This window comes from Chenopodium album, chromosome 8 (assembly GCF_948465745.1).
Source record: "Chenopodium album chromosome 8, dcCheAlbu1.1, whole genome shotgun sequence".
In the NCBI taxonomy this organism is placed as follows: Eukaryota; Viridiplantae; Streptophyta; class Magnoliopsida; order Caryophyllales; family Amaranthaceae; genus Chenopodium; species Chenopodium album.
The window spans coordinates 67,954,895-67,959,186 of record NC_137841.1 but is presented as its reverse complement, the minus strand read 5'-3'; the positions used below and the strand labels follow the sequence as shown (position 1 = coordinate 67,959,186).

General features: G+C 34.9%; 1 pseudogene; it reads left to right on the top strand.

Moving 5' to 3' along the window:
* Positions 1-318: 318 nt before the first annotated feature.
* LOC145555396 (wall-associated receptor kinase 2-like) lies at positions 319-4,292 on the top strand (annotated as a pseudogene).

Below are 4,292 nucleotides of genomic sequence, written 5' to 3'. Positions count from 1 at the left end.
TTTTATTATTACGGCCTAACGGAGGTTGATAAATGATAATACATCTTGACTAAGCTACTTACTCTCACATACAACATCAATATCTTCATAAAACATTTCTTCATATTCAGCTTAGTTGTTAAATATACAATAGATAGCCTTTATTTGATTGTTTTTTTTTTTTTTTTTTTTTTCCAATCAACTTTTTTTTTCTCCAAATTTATGTAACATTAACAAAATAACCAAAATCCAACCAAAGAAACCATGCATTTCTCAATGTTGTCAATAATAGTACTACTACTCTACACCATTCCGGCATGCTCAACCACACCAATAACAATGTTTAACGCCCCGAACATCACCAAGCCCGGTTGCCCTCGTAAATGTGGCAACCTAACCATCCCCTACCCATTCGGTGTCGGCTTGGGAGCCGGCTGCTCGAAAGGTATTTGGTACGACATCTTTTGCATGACTTCTTCTGATCCTCCGAAGGCTTTTCTACCCGGAAGTAATGATGTTGACCAAAATGCAATGGAAATCCTCGACATATCTGAAACTCAAATCCGTCTTAAGAACCAAATTAGTTACGTATGTTTCAATTCAACGGCTGAAACTTCTCCTATGAGTTCCGACTACACTAGATTCTTTCTCAAGACAGTGCGTGCTCCGTACAGTGTATCCGGTATGTGTACAATACACCCGTTCTTCAATGTTTACTAGGATCACAATTAAAAAAAAAAAAAAAAAAAAAAGTCAAAAAATAAAAATTTGTCAGAAATTTACTTTATAACACATTTTTATTTTTGTTAGTGGGAAAAGTAAGCGAGAGATTGGTGAGGAAAATTTTGATTTATTCATTGATGGGATTAAAAAAATTCCCTCACAAAAAATCTGATGTGGAGGGGAGGGAAAGGCAGAGAGAGAGTGGTGAGGAAATTTTTTTTCTTCACCATTGGTGTATGCTCTTGGAAACCACCTTACAATTTTTTTTGTTGTTAAAATGTACCTTTTTTTTTCTTCTATCAAGACCCACCTTAACCCAAAATATGGTCGTTGACCCCTAAACCACCCCTCCACCGGCCTCCACATGCATTAGTTTGGCCGCCATAACATCAGCCCTAAACACACTCTTGTACGAATTTGCTTAACTTGAATTTTTTTTTTCCCCAAAGATTTTATGCTTTTTTTTTTTTTTTTTAAAAAAATGAATTAAGTTTAGTATTACAACCAAAAAAAAAAAAAAAAAAACTACAATTAATAGGTCTAAAACAACATATATTTATCATTTTTTTTAGCACACATACTAATGTTACAATAGTTAAGAAACCAGTTAAACTGGCTACATAATTAGCCCAAACTACTTAATTAATTTTTAGTTATTATTATAATCACCTACATAATTAAACATGTTTTATATTATTCACGTACTGGCACCAGGTACCGCAAACAAACTCTTCGCCGTGGGGTGCCGCGACTATCCCCGATTCACCGGAAGCATTGACACTGGCTTGGTTACATTGACAGATGATGGAACTGCCTCATGTAGAACCAACTGCAGCTCAGGGGGCAAGAATGTCGTCGCAAGCGAATGCAATGGCATAGGGTGCTGCCAAGCCAATATTCCCAAGGGAATGAGGTCTTATACTGTGACTCATGATACTTTCGACAGTAACCACTCAACCATTACATCTTACAACCCTTGTGGGTACTCATTCGTCGCAGACCAAGACAGTTTCAAGTTTCGAGGGATGAAAGATCTTAATGACCCTAACTTTATAAATAGGACAGCGTATGATGCTCCTTTGGTGCTCGATTGGGTGGCTTCTAATAAAACGTGCGCTAATGCTAAGCGCGATCTTGATTCTTATGAGTGTAAGGAGAATACTATGTGTGTAGATGCTACTGATAGCGGTATTGGAGGGTATCGTTGCAGTTGTCTTCCTGGTTATCAAGGTCATCCTTACCTTAGTCCGGGATGCACAGGTAAGATAACTAAATTTATGAACATTGTTATACTCCGTATTTCTGTGTACCTTACTTATGTGATTAAGATTTTGATTTATTGATCGATAATGGTTACTATAAACGATAGTTTGAGGCTATTTTTACTTTTTATTTTTCATTTTTGTTTAACTAATTGGGTATAAAATCGTTTTGACTTTTTCAAATGGTGAAATGTATTCTCCTCAAAATCAATAAAACTTTTCCTCATTTACCTGTATTGGACATACATATAGTTAACACATTGTTAGTAAATGTGTGTGAATGTGTTATTTTTCGTTATTTTGTTAACATACATTGCATTTCTTGTAATGGTATTTGGATATATATCAGACATTATGCGTTGACTTTTGGGTAAATCATGCTCTAAGTGGACTAAATCTTTTGTCAATTCCATGTACAGTCACATACATCATCAAATGATGGCCTGGATAAGAGAATAGTGATACACATACACTACCTTCGTTAACATTTAGTTGCAACTTTGGAATATTTTATGTCCTCGAATAATACCTCAAAATTGCAACTAATTGTTAACAGAGGTAGTAGATAGGACTGTAGATAGTTTATTAATTTTTTTTTTTATTTTTTATACAATTTGTTGAGTTTGCTCTTTCTTATTTGTTGGCAGATATAAATGAATGTGAAGATCTCGATAGTAGTCCATGCTCAATGAAATGTAAAAACACTCTAGGAAACTACACTTGTTCTTGCCCGTCTGGATACCTCGGTGATGGTAGAAAAAATGGAACTAGTTGCAACCCACAGTTTCCTGCTTTGAAAGTTGGCTTAGGTAATGTCTATTTATGAACACTTTGTTTGCAATATCATTTACACTTAAACTATTCTCTTCACTTGAAACAAGGAGATCTGGACTGATTTTATTAAACTCTATTCTAGTCCAATATGAATTTTTATTATTGGTTTATCTGATCTGATTTAATACATTGATTTAACTTAAACCGCATTTTAGTACTAATTTATGAAAAAAACATCATAAAAATGAATATTGTTAAATTTGTCGTATTATGAATTTTTCAAATATGTAATTTTCTTAATAATTTTTTAATACGCAATTAATCATAAGTAATAAGTAATAAGTAATAAGTAAATGATAACTAAACGTTTTGATATGATCTATCTGAATTTGTTAAGGAATAAGTAATATGTATATGAAACAAGTTGAAATGAACAAGTTCTTAACATATGATGACCCGATAATTTTTTAACATTAATTTGTATTTTGTACTATTCCATGATGGTACAGGTGTTGGATTAGGCTCCTTATCTTTACTCCTCACTTTAAGTTGGGCATTCTTGGCTAGTAGAAAAAGAAACCTTGCGAAAATGAAGGAGACGTTCTTTCAAAGAAATGGAGGGTCGCTATTGAAGCAACTAATTTCTCCTAATAAGCAAGACGACGTGGAGCAAGTGAAGGTTTTTACCATAGACGAGCTTAAGGTAGCCACCAAGAACTTCAAGGAAGAACGGATTGTTGGTAGAGGTGGTTATGGGACCGTTTACAAGGGATTTTTGCCAAATAATCAAGTTGTTGCGGTTAAGAGATCAAAGTTTGTGGATGAAGATCAGATTGAACAATTTATTAATGAGTTGATCCTTTTGGCTCGAATTAGACATCCTAATGTGGTACGGCTTATAGGATGTTGTTTGGAGGTTGAAGTCCCGTTGTTGGTGTACGAGTTTATCTCCAATGGCACACTATATGATCATATTCATAACAAAAACGGAACGACTTGGTATTCTTGGAGTAATTGTTTGCGTGTTGCCATGGACTCGGCTAGTGCTCTAGCACATATACATACAATTCCAATATTTCATCGAGACATTAAATCCGCCAACATATTACTAGATGATAGTTACACGGCAAAGGTATCCGATTTTGGAGCTTCGAGGTTGATTCCGTTACATGAAACTCATTTGTCCACCGTGGTACAAGGTACACTAGGATATCTCGATCCAGAGTACTTTTTTTCGAGTCAATTAACAGAAAAAGTGATGTTTATAGCTTTGGTGTGGTTCTTTGTGAACTCTTAACAAGGACAAAGCCACTTTTAACGGAGAGACAAAGTGAATCACAAAACCAAAATTTGGCAACATTCTTTGTCAAGTCTATGCAACTAGACAATTTGTTCAATATTTTGGACCCTCAATTAGTTATGGAAGCGACTAAAGAGCAATTAATCACGATTGCAAAGCTTGTACAACGATGCTTAAGTGTTCAAGGAGATGATAGGCCGACAATGAAGGAAGTGACAAAGGAATTGGGAGATTTATGGAGGCAAACAATTTAA